The 15,406-nt window shown below is 42.6% G+C and overlaps 1 protein-coding gene across 2 annotated transcripts in view; it reads left to right on the top strand.

Annotated features, from left to right (window-relative positions):
- Positions 1-4,860: 4,860 nt before the first annotated feature.
- The window catches only part of LOC139578102 (zinc finger protein 609-like), a 190,466-nt gene continuing 179,920 nt past the window's right edge, over positions 4,861-15,406 (top strand). The window contains exon 1 of one of the 2 annotated variants that reach the window (XM_071405309.1): positions 4,861-5,343. The gene's annotated coding sequence lies outside the window, so the exon portion shown is untranslated. The remainder of the gene's footprint in view (positions 5,344-15,406) is intronic. The other variant, XM_071405310.1, reaches the window with a different exon arrangement.

Raw genomic sequence — 15,406 nt, forward strand, 5'->3', positions numbered from 1 at the left:
GGGGGTATACAGAAGACAGCCCTATTTGGTAAAAGACCAAGTCCATATTAAGGCAAGAACAGCTCAAATAAGCAAAGAGAAATGACAGCCCATGATTACTTTAATCCATGAAGGTCAGTCTGTAAGGGTTGCGTAACTGGTGGCAGTGAAGTCAGACGCAGGAGAGCAGAACTAGGTAAATAGCCGGAGCAGTTTAATTCCAAAACCAACGGCATAAAGAAATAATTGACATGGGTACAAAACCTGACGCGCACCAGTAAACATGTGCACAAGCACTTACAAACAAACAATACCGGACAAGGACATATGGGGAACAGAGGGTTAAATACACAACATGTAATTGATGGGATTGAAACCGGGTGTGTGGGAAGACAAGACAAAACAAATGGAAAATGAAAAGTGGATCGGCGATGGCTAGAAGACCGGTGACATCGACCGCCGAACGCCGCCCGAACAAGGAGAGGGAACGACTTCGGAGGAAGTCGTGACACAGTCAATCCGGAAAATGTCAATAACTTTGAAAGTTTCTTCAAGTGCAGTTGCAAAAACCATCAAGCGCTATGATGAAACTGGCTCTCATGAGGACCACCACAGGAAAGGAAGACCCAGAGTTACCTCTGCAGCAGAGGACAAGTTCATTAGAGTTAACTGCACCTCAGATTGCAGCCTAAGTAAATGCTCCACACTTGCTTGGGCCAAGAAACACGAGCAATGGACATTAGACCGTTGGAAATCTGTGTTTTGGTCTGGAGTCCAAATTTGAGATTTTTGGTTCCAACCGCCGTGTCTTTGTGAGAAGCAGAGTAGGTGAACGGATGATCTCCGCATGTGTGGTTCCCACCGTGAAGCATGGAGGAGGAGGTGTGATGGTCTGGGGGTGCTGTACTGGTGACACTGTCTTTGATTTATTTAGAATTCAAGGAACACTTAACCAGCATGTCTACCACAGCGTTCTGCAGCAATACACCATCCCATCTGGTTTGCACTTAGAGGGACTATAATTTGTTTTTCAATAGGACAATGACCCAAAACACACCTCCAGGCTGTGTAAGGGCTATTTGACCAAGGAGAGTGATGGAGTGCTGCATCAGATTACTTGGCCTCCACAATCACCCGACCTTGACCCAATTGAGATGGTTTGGGATGAGTTGGACGGCAGAGTGAAGGAAAAGCAGCAAACAAGTGCTCAGCAATTTTCGGAACTCCTTCAAGACTGTTGGAAAAGCATTCCTCATGCAGCTGGTTGAGAGAATGCCGAGAGTGTGCAAAGCTGTCAACAAGGCAAAGGGTGGCTATTTTGAAGAATCTAAAATACATTTTGATTTGTTTAACACTTTTTTGGTTACTACATGATTCCATATGAGTTATTTCATAGTTTTGATGTCTTCACTATTATTCTACAAATGTAGAAAATAGTAAAAATAAATAAAAACCCTTGAATGAGTAGGTGTGTCCAAACTTTTGACTGGTACTGTACGTTAGTGTGCGAAAGGTGCTTCTGCAGTGCAAATCTATTTAAGAGGACAGGTTGTGTGAGAAGTTCCTCTTTCATTTGTGACATCAGTGGCTCTCTTTGTACATGACAAAAGGTATGACAATGACACCGAAGCGCAGAACCCTCCCTGCCTGAATATCACCATTTGATGTCCGCCTTCATGCTTGTCTTACATGCATCCTAAATGGCATCCTATTCCCTACGCAGTGTACTACTTTTGACTAGAACCCTACGGGTCATGGTCAAAAGTAGTGCACTACGTAGGGAATAGGGTACCAGGGGCCATAGGGTTCTGGTCAAAAGTAGTGCACTATGTAGGGAATAGGGTGCCATTTGAGACGCATCCCTTCTTGTCTTTCCCTATTTTGAATCACACGCCATTTCTCGCATCCTGTTCTTTGTTGCCCTTCTCTGTCAAATTAAGCTGTCCACGGAGATAAGAGAAAGGGAACATCTGCAATGTGTTGCTAGCTAAGGAAGTGCTAGCTCCGCGTACTGCATTGTCGGTTTACCATGATAATGCGGCACAGATGACACAAAGGCAGGGAGAAAATCAGGAAGCTGGCTCTGCCTTTATCCCCCCCTTCATTACTCTTCCCCATCTCCCTCGAACAGCTCATTAGAATGACTGATTCATTAGCATAGCGAGTGCTAGCGAGCGCCAGTCGGACCAGAGAAGGGAATCAAATGAAATGTAAATTCCGCTCCAGACTTCCCTAGCTCACGATGAGACGGGCATTGATTAAAAATGTAATCAGGAGTAAAAGACACACACACCCTGCCTTGCATTCATGTTCTCACACAAACACGTACACACATACACCCACCCTAATGTGCATACACACATGAAAACACACACACACACCCCTACAAAGGTGATCAAGCCTGTAATGACTGATTTACAATTTTAAGCAAGTGAAATGTGTGTTCCTGACACAGCCTGTTAATTTATGCTGAGTCCTTGTGAGCCTTACAGATAGCACGGCATAAAGCCTCTGACTCTGAGAGAAAATCAACAGTGATATCTGTTCCCTAACTGTGCCGTCTGCTGTTTAGCACTGAAACCAGAGATAGAGAGAGAGACAGACAGAAAGGCAGAAAGAGACAGATAAAAAAAACATCCCTGCCTGCTTCAAAATGGAAGCTGTTCCTGTGTGTGTGTGTGTGCGGATGATAAGGTAAGCCAGCATGAGTGCAGTGTGCACAGAGTGGAGGAGGCAACGAGAAGATGGAGTGCCAACCCTGACTGCCGCCCTCACTGGGTGAAAATGAACCCATTAATTCAGTTTCCCCTGGCCTCCCTGTGCCCGCTGCCTCTGAGAGCCGCCCAGATGATTCCCTCTGTCATGTCAAAGGCAACATTATCATATCCCTGTTGCCTGGGTAACCGGCTCGTAACGCCTCTGTGGAGCGTGGAGAGTGAGCATCGCCCCCCCCCCCCCCCCCATCATCCCCCTTCCTGCTTTCCCTCCCACCTGACAGGCGAGTAAATACGAGAGGTTATCTCTGCGCTGCTGTATGACAAATAGCATGACACGTTTGCCTGTCCTGCAGCTGATGCCTGGTTTCTCTCTAACAATTAGCCTCAGTGAGCTCTGTGCTGAGGCATGGGTAGACCTTGGACAGCCTGCTCATTAGTACGGCTTTTCTGCTGGAGTTTAAACTGGCAAGATCTGCCCTCACTTCAGTAGCCATCTCAACTGTGAAGATTAGTGTTAGAGGGTAATTATGTTCCATCCTTATTCAAACCATTACTCACTTTTTTTTTGTTACAGACATTCACACACTTTCCTTCTCCACTGACTGGACCCCAACTGTGTTGTTTGGGTCATTTTCAGACCAGTACATTTTTTTATTTAACTAGGCAAGTCAGTTAAGAACAAATTCTAATTTACGATGACAGCCTGCCGGGGAACAATGGGTTAACTGCCTTGTTCAGGGGCAGAACGACAGATTTTTACCTTGTCAGCTTGGGGATTCGATCCAGCAACCTTTCGGTTACTGGCCAAACGCTCTAACCACTAAGCTACCTGCCGCCTCAAATCCGTAGTAGTCTATCACTGAAACTGGATTGAGCTGAACAAGTATCACCACTACTCAATTAGAAGTGAGTATATGCACCCGACTGATATTTGATTACCCAGATAAGAAACATTTCACTAAAATCTAAATCAAATCAAATGTATTTATATAGCCCTTCTTACATCAGCTGATATCTCAAAGTGCTGTACAGAAACCCAGCCTAAAACACCAAACAGCAAGCAATGCAGGTGTAGAAGCACGGTGGCTAGGAAAAACTCCCTAGAAAGGCCAAAACCCAGGAAGAAACCTAGAGAGGAACCAGGCTATGAAGGGTGGCCAGTCCTCTTCTGGCTGTGCTTTTTTTGCTGTGACAAGGCAACTGCAGTTTTATTTGCCATTCACCTGTTTTTGGTATCTTTGATATCCATAACTGTGCTGTCAACCTGAGGAAATAAACAAACACAATACTCTGCATTAAACCTCTATGCAGTTGAGACAGAATCCAGAAATAATGTTTCAAGTGTATTTATATGAAACAGACTCCATGTGGAAAATATGATATAAAATCCGAGGTGTATTTTTTAAATATTTGTATTGAACCATTTTTTTTTGTAGAGTAGCCTTGTTATCTCATCTTAAGCACAACGTACATGTGTGATTTTAACAGCCCCCCCAAAAAATAAATAATGGAGCTATGTCTCTTCTTTTGCCACGCATTTACAAAGAACCATATTTTTCCTGTCATGTCAATAATGAAATCATCCAAGTCCCCATAGGATGTCTCCCGAGTGGCGCAGCGGTCTAAGGCACTGCATCTCAGTGCTAGAGGTGTCACTACAAACCCTGGTTTGACTCCAGGCTGTATTACAACCGGCTGTGATTGGGAGTCCCATAGGGCGGAGCGCAATTGGCCCAGCGGCGTCCGGCTTAGGGTTTGGCCGGGGTAGGCCGTCATTGTAAATAAGAATAAGAATTTGTTCATAACGCCTAGTTAAATAAAGGTTAAATAAAAAAAATATATAAAAAAAAAAATAGGAGACTCATTCACAAAACATCCCCAATCCCCTCCATGATCTTCTTCCAGTTCTTCTCAGCTGGTGTTGTACCCATAGAGATAGATAGAGGACTCATCTTGCTATCGGTGCCTTTATAGCGTCTGAGACAGCATGGCCGGCGCCATTGAGGCTTTACAACCCATACGAATCCCCACCCAGTTGACTACTTTGACTACTTTAAAATGGCGGAAATGTGGTGGAAGCCCTCAATGGCGCTGCCCGTGCTAGAATGACCTTTTTGGCCACTAGAGGCCTCTATCATTCTCTATGGTTGTATCTATCGCCTCAAGCGGTTCAGTCCACGCAGCTCTTTTTTCCTGAATTTGCAAGTGGCTCGTTCTGCTTGTTGGTTACATTGTATCGCTCCCCTCAGCATTGAACGATCCAAACAGCCATCAAGAAATGAGAGATTTCAACGAAATCAAGTCCAGGAATTAAACTGGTGAGGAAACTGCCAGAATATCGGATTTTACAATTTGGACTACAGAAAGGATATGCTTTATTTCCAACCAGGGCTTTAGACTGAATTTGAAATCCCCATCGTAACCGGTATTTTTGAATTTTCAACGGGATCTCAACGTGTGATGGCAGCAGCCCAGTGAATTAGCTGTTCCATTCCCCTGGCGTTGGATTTCTTGGGAGCACGTTGATTGATTTGTCTGTGTATATTTGCACATTGGGGGGGGCGGTGGTCATCAAAGTGGTTTTACCTTTACTATCAGGATCTATGGAGTGTACGTAAACATTCGCTGGATTGGGTTTGTCAAGAGGGTAAGTTAGCCAACAACATTAAGTTTTATACTAGTGAAGGAATTTGTTCTATACTTTAGAACACGGGACTTAGCTAGCCTGCTAGTTAGTAAGCGCATGAGCTAGCTTCGTTAGCTAATGCTAACCTGTAAAGCGCGCTAGTTAACTAGCTGACAGTTAGCTTCTCTGGCTAACAACTGCTTTCGTGCATTGCTTTGGTGAACCCCTCTTTGTCTGAGGACCCAGGAGGAGCAGCTATTTCCACACAATCACCCGGCATGAGTTATTCGCCTCTTGTCCTAAAATACTGTTCCCTAGCCATATAATTATCCTAGTAGGATAATGCCCTGATGTAATGTGTGCATTTGTGGGAATAATGTTTAGCCACTAAATACATGTTCAACATGGACTCCGATGAGGACATTGTAGGACTGTAGCAGCTAGGATGAAACTGGCCATTTAACAAGCAGTTTAGATAGCAAGTTATAATATTACATGTATTAACTATGTCATATATATATATATATATATATATATATATACATTTAAAACATATCTATGCTATACCAATGCTTGTGTACACTTGTCACGCGTTTCCCTAAGTGACTTGATGAGATATTGCTAGCTATCCACATTTAGCTAGCTACGTTTGACATTTTAGTAATTTTAGTAATTAGTAATTTCGCAGATGCGCAAGTCTTATTCAGAGCAAATTACATTACTTAGCTAACAGCGTGTCTATCAAAAATCAAGTTGGTGTTTTTTTTGTTGTAGTTTGCCTCAGCCTTTTGCAAAGAACATGCTGACATGACGGTTATTAAGTTTACCAAAACATACAGTACCCGTCAAAAGTTTGGACACACCTAATCATTCAAGGGGTTTTCTTTATTTTTTACTATTTTCTACATTGTAGAATAATAGTGAAGACATCAACACTATGAAATAACACATATGGAATCATGTAGTAACCAAAAAAGTGTTAAACAAATCAAAATATATTTTTGATTTTAAATTCTTCAAAGTAGCCACCCTTTGCCTTGATGACAGCTTTGCACACTCTTGGCATTCTCTCAACCAGCTTCACCTGGAATGCTTTTCCAAAGTCTTGAAGGAGTTCCCACATAAGCTGAGCACTTGTTCCTTCACTCTGCCGTCCAACTCAACCCAAACCATCTCAATAAGGTTGAGGTCGGGTGATTGTGGAGGCCAGGTCATCTGATACAGTACTCCATCACTCTCCTTCTTGGTCAAATAGCCCTTACACAGCCTGGAGGTATGTTGGGTCATTGTCCTGTTGAAAAACAAATGATAGGTCCACTAAGGGCAAACCAGATGGAATGGCTTATCGCTGCAGAATGCTGTGGTAGACATGCTGGATAAATGTGCTGTGAATTCTAAATAAATCTCTGGCAGTGTCACCAGCAAAGCACCATCACACCACCACCTCCATGCTTCACGGTGGGAACCACACACACGGAGATCATCTGTTCATCTACTCTGCGTCTCACAAAGACACCGCGGTTTTAAACAAAAATCTAAAATTTGGACTCATCAGACCAAAGGACAGATTTCCACCGGCCTTATGTCCATTGCGTGTGTTCCTTGGCCCAAGCAAGTCTCTTCTTCTTATTGGTGTCCATTAGTAGTGGTTTCTTTGCAGCAATTCGACCATGAAGGCCTGATTCACGCAGTCACCCCTGAACAGTTGATTTTGAGATGTCTGTTACTTGAACTCTGTTACTCTGTGAAGCATTTATTTGGGCTGCAATTTCTGAGGCTGATAACTCTAATGAACTTGTCCTCTGCAGCAGAGGTAACTTTGGGTCTTCCTTTCCTGTGGCGGTCCTCATGAGAGACAGTTTCATCAAAGCGTTTGATGGTTTTTGCAACTGCACTTGAAGAAACTTTCAAAGTTCTTGAAATTTTCCGGATTGATTGACCTTCATATCTTAAAGTAATGATGGACTATCGTTTCTCTTTGCTTATTTGAGCTGTTCTTGCCATAATATGGACTTGGTCTTTTACCAAATAGGGCTATATTCAGTATACCACCCCTACCTTGTCACAACACAACTGATTGGCTCAAATGCATTAAGGAAATAAATTCCACAAAGGAACCTTTAACAAGGCACTCCTGTTAATTGAAATGCATTCCAGGTGACTAGCTCACGAAGCTGGTGGAGAGAATGCCAAGTGTGCAAAGCTGTCATCAAGGCAAAGTGTGGCTACTTTGAAGAATCTCAAATATAAAATACATACTTTGTTTTGTTTAACACTTTTTTGGGGGTTACTACATGATTCCATGTGTTAGTTTATAGTTTCTACAATGTAGAAAATCATAAAAATAAAGAAAAACCAATGAAATATTCGGTGTGTCAACTTTTGACTGGTACAGTATGTTTTGGTACACTAAATAACAGTGATATCAGCATGTTCTTTGCAAAAGGCTGAGCCAACCTACTAAAAAAAACTTTTGACTGGTCCTGTATTTCACAGTATTTTCCTTGGGGAGCCATTTTACCTGACACTATAAAGGGCTCCCAGACTACCCAACATGCTCCTTGGTTAGATTACTCAAGTAAAAGAGGCGTGGTGAAATCACAGGTCTACCATCAACATTTATTCAATCTATATTTCTTTGTGGTAAGATTGCAAGGCATTACTGGTTATGGTAGCCTAGTGGTTAGAGCGTTGGGCCAGTAACCAAAAGGTTGCTGGATCGAATCCCTGAGCTGACAAGGTAAAACTCTGTCGTTCTGCTCCTGAGCGAGGCAGTTAACCCACTGTTCCCCGGGCGCCGACGACATGGATGTCGAATTAAGGCAGCCCCCCCCACCACCTCTCTGATTCAGAGGGGTTGGGTTAAATGTGGAAGACACATTTCAGTTGGACACCTGACTAGGTATCCTCATTTCCCTTCTGTTAACAAAACTGCCGTTGATAATAGCCAGTCTACCAAGGAGGCTAGATTTATTTTAACAGTGGTTATTGTTGCTGTTCTTTGGTCTTGGTGACCTGAGGTTGATCCCCACTTTGGGACCTCGCACTGCCCCACCCCCTCCCCCCTCCAATTGCTACAGTGGTGTTAGAAGTCGGATAACCTGGTATGGTCATCACAGGCAGGCGTGTGAATTTTCTTTAAAAGAAAGTCATACTTCCTGTTTGGTGTAAACAAACCTGCCACTTTGATTAGCCTATTCATCTGCTCCCCCAAGGGAGATTACTTTTTCTTGGACTAATGGTTACGTCCGCAGCCCTTGATCTTGGCGACCTGTGTTCTAGACTCTGTCTCCTCTGGAATGTTACAGTATTGTCTATGGTCCTCTGTAGCTCAGTTGGTTGAGCATGGAGCTTGCAACACCAGGATAGTAGGTTTGATTTCCCGGGACCACCCTTAACGTAAAATGTTTGCATTCATAACTCTTAAGTCGCTTTGGATAAAATGTAAAAGTCTGCTAAATGGCACATTACTGTCTAGCAAGTAGAATGTTTTGTTTTCTCTCTTGGTGCATTGTCTTTAAAAAAAAAAAAAAAAAAAGATTCTCCCTGCTGCAACTTGAGGAACTACAAACAGGCTTGTTATGGTCACCATGTTAAATCCTGCAGCTGGTTGGGATAAAGTGTGTACAGCATCCAGTACACCTAGTTGCCCTCAACGGCATGACTCAACTTTCTATAAAATCATTTTTAAAGGTTTAAGACAAATTCTGACATGAAGAACCAAGTAAGTTTATGTTCTGTACCCAAGTCAAACAATGTTTACATTTTGTAAGTCACATGAGGGTCGTTCAATGTCATTTCAGTAAGCCATGACACCCACTATCTCAGATTCTTTTGAATTCATTTCTAGTTAGTCACCAGTAAGATAAGCGTTCCGGAAACATTATTTTGTTGACGTGCAGCTACTCTTCCTGGGGTCCGGCAAAATGAAGGCAGTTAAACAATTTTAAAAACATTACAATAAATTAATTACAGAATTCACAACACACTAAGTGTGCCCTCGGGCTCCTACTCCACTACCACATATCTACAACACAACATCCGTGTGTGTGTGTGTTTATATGTATGTGTGTGTTATATATATATAGTGCGTATGGTGTGTGTATGTATGTCTGCGCCTATGTTTGTGTTGTCACAGTCCCCGCTGTTGCATGTGTATTTAAAAAAGAACAAATCTGATTCTACAGCTTGCATCTGTTACCCGTTACCCGATGTGGAATAGAGTTCCATGTAGTCATGTCTCTATGTAGTGGAATCTTTCTAAGCTTGCTGTGTTATTAACAGATCCCCCATCTCACCCTGCTATCCGCCTGGTTAATCTGTGCTAAGTGGAGTTGAAGGCAAAGTAGGCCTGGGTGGTATACCGTATTTTACTGTACACTGGTATTTATGCACGGAACGGTTTGGGTTTTTACTTGACCTTCTTTCACTGTATTTGAATGTTTGATTTGTTAAATGTGGCGTCCATTTTTTAAAATACTTTACTCCGCTACTTGAGTCATTCCTCTCCTCCCTCTCTCTCTCCATGTCCTTTCCACACAGACCTAGTCTCACCCCCTGTCAATCAAGCAGTGCGTTTGTTGTTGCTTGACCACCAGACACTTGCGTTCAGTCTGCAGGGTCAATGCAACACTGATGACTATTGTGTTGTTTCCCCTTTGATCTTAACATAAATCCATAAAGCGTCCTATAATTACGATATTAGTTTGTTTATTAATCTGCCCTCAGATTACATCTCTGACCTGCTCACATTGAATGAGTGTCGGTGACAGCTATGCCCCGAGGAGGCAGCCATATGGATATTTTGTCTCCGATCTCAAAAAAAACTTGTCTGGGACAGCTAAATCGGGGCCAAAATAGTGTAGTGGATTTATGCTATTTCAAAATGTCTGATGTAGAATCTTGCCTTCACCTTTTTAATAGGCATAAGAAACCAGGCTAACTGAAATAGGCCTAGCCAAATGAATGACGACAACATAGCTAGACTTGCATGTCCTCTATAGGCTACTGCTCGAAAGGCTCAGCTTTCTTTCTAGCTCAGATATGAGAAACATTTCACAGCCTAGCACACGCCACAACACATCATGAACTGTTCTACCTTATGCTGAACACATAACGCCTCAGCTTTACTAGCTCAGCTCACTGCTCTTTCAGGGATCTCCGGCTGTCCCCTGCTGGAGCACATAAATCCTATCTGGTGTGTCATCAGTCGGTGTGCAGCCAATGGGTCATTTAAGTGCAACCGATCCTGTGAAGGAATACTGTCCGTATCACAGTTTAGTCTTCAGTACCAACGACGTGTAGAGGCACTCACACTACACCTAACACTGCTCGCTTTGTCCGTGTAGTAGCATATTGGGGGGGGGGGGTTTAAAAGAGCGATGTTCCAATCAACATCACAATTATCCAATAACTGTGGTTCACTCGGCAACCAATCAGGTCTTTTGATAATGTGACAGATGTAGGCTAATGATTGTACTTTCAAAAAAGAGAAATGGTTAAGGGGACCAACATTCTACATCACGTGTGAAAAAGTTGAGCCAATAAGAAACCTTTCTACCAACCATTTGTTTGGGACAGAGTCTCCCAAACACAAATGCAGTGTTTAGTTAATCTAATCGTGGAAATTTAAGATCAGATGGCCGCTAATAGCGGTTCCTCTTTTATCAAGCTATATTTCAGTCACTTCAAACCATAGATCAGAAAGAAATACCGTCCCAAAAAATACTGGGCGACTGAATTGCAATAGACTGTCATATCCTCCAAAAAAATAAAGAATAACCCCTGGCTGTTGATCATATGGTGGGGTTGTGAACATTTTCTGATATTAAAAGCCTCAAACTTTTTCTATGCATATCAGAGTTAAGGTTAGCCAATGGAAAAGGGAGAAGGTTAGGCTACAGGCCTAAGTCAGGACTGAACTTTCTCATTACTAGATCATGTGACGTCTCATTTCAATAGTTCCACTTTTGTAGCCTACAGCCTATATGGGGATTTACCTACAACTAGACTATAGGCCTAGGTGACCTCAATACACAATGGCCCTCTTCTTCTAGACAATAATCCTTAGTATTGAAGAGCCTTGATTTCCCCCCCCCCCCCCTCTTTTTATTGGTGAGAAAGGGTTTTGGAGCTGGGAGGCCATTGGACAGTATTGAGCCGCAAAACTGATGGTACACCGCAACTTTTTTTAAATGACTACCCATATAGGCCTAATGTCTCTGAGCGTAACTATTAAAGTTTAAAATGGCAAATACAATAAAATGAAAATGGCAGGCCCGATACTAAAAATACACCACAGTCCCACGGGCCATTAGCATGCAATGTAATTCACGGCCGCCATAGCAAGTAGAGGACTTTGAATTGCTGTAAGCGTTAGACAAGGCCTACATTCTGTCATGCAACCACTGCTTTAAAATACTCACTGGAGATGTCCTGGGGGGGGGCTTGCTACTTGTCAAAGTCTTTGTAAATGTAAAGCTCCTCAAAATGCTATTGTTTATCCTCTATCGTAAGTTGTTAATTCACCTTAACTCCTTGAGACAAACTATTTGAGTGCCATCCAGTTCGTCAGCCTATCAGTTCACATTTCTTTGAATTGATAAAAAGCGTTTTCCTTATGTAAAACAATCACAAATAAAAGCCTGAGGTCAAATTATAATATTACTTTCACATAGCCTCTGGAGGATTAAATTAATCAATTGCCAACAGAAAAATCCTAGTCCTTGGTTACACCAATATTATCCTTCTCATTCTAAATTCAATTGGTTGTGATTAATGATCGGAGATACGAGCCTGGGGTTGCTGTCATTCCAAAACGACAGTGGCTCGCTCTCTGGTCTACCTCTCAATGAGGGCCAACAGATGTACAGTGAGATCGGGCAATTTCAGTTTGCTTTTTACTCTGACAACAAATCTCCTCTTCCATAGGCCGCCGGGGTCTCAGCCAAGAGGCTAGTTATTTTACACGCCGATGAAACCTCAGGATGTAATTTTCAACAACGACTCCATAACTTTCCCAAGGCCACGCTAATGTTAGTCGTGATATTTCTGATTCATGCAATCGATGTTGCATGCAATGTTCATGGTCTAGTCACATAAACGCTAAAGGATTTGCCTAACTGGATACGAGCCACTGCAGAAGGTAGAATAGGCTTCTCTGGTCTGGGAGGTGAACAAACGTTACGCTATGTTAATGAATCGCTGCTATCGCGACGGTTATGTTTGTCAGCGAGAAGCATTTAGGCCTATTGAAAGAGAGCATAGCACAAAATGTAGGCAATAGGATTAAACTACAGTGTACTTTGATACATGTCTAGTCTTCAAAGTACCTCTGAAAAATGGTTATCAAACAGCCAGACTAGGAGTATGGAAGAACTCCATAATAACGTTGAAATGTATTCAGCTTAAGGTCTACAGGTAAAAGGGTCACGGTTCTCCTCTGAGAATAAAGACGGCTTTCACTTTGAGGATGGATACGCTGGAGAATGTATTTGTACAATGACAGAAATAGGCATAAAGGATTGATGTCTCTCTTTTCACTGATAAATAAGCTAATATCCATTGTCCAAGAATACTATTGAGGAAATGGTCTAGAACTTACAACATTCTTCCTAAGCCCTCAGCCTAGATGCTTTTTATATTCTCCAGTCAAACAGGATAGTAGCAGCAACACCTCAACAATGAAGAGGTGTGAGTGGGCGGTATCACACGCCACGGCAAACAAATAGACAAGGCGCAAGTAAGCCAACATCTGCCTTCGCCTTAGGGCTGGGCGATATGCCCAAAATATCATGTCATGGTATTTTTCACATTTTTGACAGTATTTTATGTTTCTGATTTAATAAAAGTTGTAAATTTGCTTTATGAGTTGAGTGATCCTAGGGTGGCAAAACATATTCTAAGTGTCTTTCTCCATTCTGATTGGTTTATACTGTTCAATTCAACTTCAACCAAAAATAACTTCCTGCATTTCCATCAATTTCTGCATTTCCTGCAATCATTTGAGCTCATTTCCACACTGCCACGATATGGGCAAAAATACTAGGCTTTATTTTAAACCAAATGTTGCAATTTTAGATTTAGATCAAAACTGGGTAGGAAACAAAGTGTTGGTCAGTGTTTCCTAGGGGACCCTATAATCTTTGGCTACATTGTTTTGGTGAGACAGCGTGGAATGGAGAATCCTCACGACCAAGTGAAGAACCTTGTAGTGTGTGACCCCCCTCCCCCTGTCTGTGCCACATCATTTTGTGTGCTCAACACCACGTTGACAAGACCCCCCCCCAAAATACAGAAAAGATGGTCGTTTAATGTGAGACGCTCAGAGATTTTAGGATTTTTGAAAGTCGTGTGGTGAACGGACGGGCTTAAGTTGTCATGTTCATATTGGTTTACCAGGCTTAAGCTAGGCTAGTTAGTCATCATGGTAATTGTATAATCGCGTAACTGCCGATTTTTATGGATGGAGACCGTCAATGAACTTCATTTTCAAATCAACAAACTTTTACCCAATAAGCAGTAAAGTAAAAGTAAGCCTAGTTCACATTTTAACAGCTGATGTCAGGAGAGACGAGAGGAGAAACACTAGCCAGTTTTTAGAATTTTTCTAATTAATACAAAAAAAAAACTTTATTTAAGTAGGCAAGTCCGTTAAGAACAAATTCTTATTTACAACAAATTTACTTATTTACAATGGCCTACCTAGTATCATGAAGTGTATGCACCCAATAGCTTACCAAAAACAGGGTACACTGACGGTCAGGAGTGTTTGTCTAGGTGTCTGAAACCTGTTTCCTGCTTTAACTAGCCCAGTATTTTAGTCTATCTTGCCTTAGCAATGCTGGCCTGTATGACCCGGAGCTTAGAAGCTTTGATCAATTGCAAAACATCTTGTGAAAATCAATTGCATTGTTAACCTTGCAATATGAGGTTAGGACTGTCTATGATTGTTTATATTCCTTGCACATCCCTTTGCATAATACAGCTCTTGACAAAACCAGCAGACTTTCATAGTCAGGAATAGGTGGATGTGAATCGTGTGTCAGCTAGCACAGGACTTCCATTTGGCTACACATTTTAAAATAATTTGCCAAACAAGTGGTATTGAGCTCCTGGAACAACCACCATAAGAACAGCCTTTGAATAAATCTGCCCTAATGAAGCTTTCTTTCCATCTATTCAGAGTCCCTAACGGAACCTTCTTCTCGAGTGCCTTGGAGGGTATTCAGAGTCTTCCTTTCAGAATGCACAATGGTACTACTACTGAGAAAATGACTGGGTGTTTCTGAATGGATAATGCTACCAGGGTTTCCGTTAGGGGAAAATGTGGCACCGGACATTTTGACTAGTAGCATTTTAAATTGAACAGACATTTTGAGAAATTTACCAGACCTATATGCATTTTGGTGTGTAACCTGATTAGGCCGTCCACCCACAGTGCTCGGAATAACAGAAAACACATTTTAGATTACGGTCATTCATCTAAACAGATCTCGATGACGCAACACGACCTGCGTCCTTCTTACACAATTCCGACACTTTGAAAATGTTATAACTGCCACGTTTACTTTTGTCCTCCGCTAACAAAAGGAGTAACGGACATCAAAATCACAATCCTATGTCAATCTACTATCCCCCCCATAGTAGAAAACTATATTCTATGGGTCGTCATGCCGTTCTGTGTACTCTATGGGTCGTCATGCCGTTCTGTGTACTCTATGGGTCGTCATGCCGTTCTGTGTACTCTATGGGTCGTCATGCCGTTCTGTGTACTCTATGGGTCGTCATGCCGTTCTGTGTACTCTATGGGTCGTCATGCCGTTCTGTGTACTCTATGGGTCGGCATGCCGTTCTGTGGGTCGGCATGCCGTTCTGTGGGTCGGCATGCCGTTCTGTGGGTCGGCATGCCGTTCTGTGGGTCGGCATGCCGTTCTGTGGGTCGGCATGCCGTTCTGTGGGTCGGCATGCCGTTCTGTGGGTCGGCATGCCGTTCTGTGGGTCGGCATGCCGTTCTGTGGGTCGGCATGCCGTTCTGTGGGTCGGCATGCCGTTCTGTGTACTCTGTGGGTCGGCATGCCGTTCT

This window comes from Salvelinus alpinus, chromosome 6 (assembly GCF_045679555.1).
Source record: "Salvelinus alpinus chromosome 6, SLU_Salpinus.1, whole genome shotgun sequence".
NCBI classification, from domain to species: Eukaryota; Metazoa; Chordata; class Actinopteri; order Salmoniformes; family Salmonidae; genus Salvelinus; species Salvelinus alpinus.